This window comes from Bison bison, unplaced genomic scaffold, assembly GCF_000754665.1.
Source record: "Bison bison bison isolate TAMUID 2011002044 unplaced genomic scaffold, Bison_UMD1.0 scf7180017864475, whole genome shotgun sequence".
NCBI classification, from domain to species: domain Eukaryota; kingdom Metazoa; phylum Chordata; class Mammalia; order Artiodactyla; family Bovidae; genus Bison; species Bison bison.
This window is the reverse complement of record NW_011495036.1, coordinates 1,148,390-1,149,008: the sequence shown is the minus strand read 5'-3', so window position 1 is coordinate 1,149,008 and position 619 is coordinate 1,148,390. Positions and strand designations below refer to the sequence as shown.

The following is a 619-nucleotide window of genomic DNA, read 5'->3' as shown; positions in this document are numbered from 1 at the left end:
GCCTCGGTTTTCCTGGGAAGGGGCACCCAAGTATGTGTGTGTGTGTGTGTGTGTGGCAGGGGAGGGGGTAGTGGTTGGAGATGAACAAGGTAACTGACTGTGAGCAGACCCCTCACCAGGGCCAACGGACAGGAAAGGACCATCCAGGAGTCAATTTCAGAGCAGGGAAGGTCACACGCTTTCCCAGAGCAGACCTGGGCCGACGTTGCTCCACCTGGCCACAGGTGACCACAGCACTCAGCTCAGCGGGCAACTGAGGGCAAGCGAATTTCACCCAGTAGAGCCGGGTTCATGAACCCTGGCCGCAGGGCCCCTGTTCCTGGATTGTTCCATCCACAGACAGTAGGAGATGCATCGTTTTAATGCAGGAGGATCACCTTTACTCATGAGCGAGACCTGGAGCCCCAGCACCGCCCTGTGCAGGGATGGACGCCCTGTGCAGAGTGGGCAGGACGGAGCCCGCCCCAGGCTGTGTGTGCAGCAGGCAGACCAGATTGCATGCGTGCTGTCTGCTGGGGAGGAGCCTGTATTGAGCACCTTACATGAGGTTCGCTTTCATGTTGGTAACATGGGACAGTGAGAGCACCATCCTGATTTGTCTGAAGGAGAGAGAGATAAT

The 619-nt window shown here is 57.5% G+C and overlaps 1 protein-coding gene across 6 annotated transcripts in view; it reads right to left on the bottom strand.

The window, feature by feature from the left end:
• SH3BP4 (SH3-domain binding protein 4) overlaps positions 1–619 on the bottom strand; it is a 74,624-nt gene that overhangs the window by 21,331 nt on the left and 52,674 nt on the right. The gene's annotated exons all lie outside the window — the stretch shown is intronic.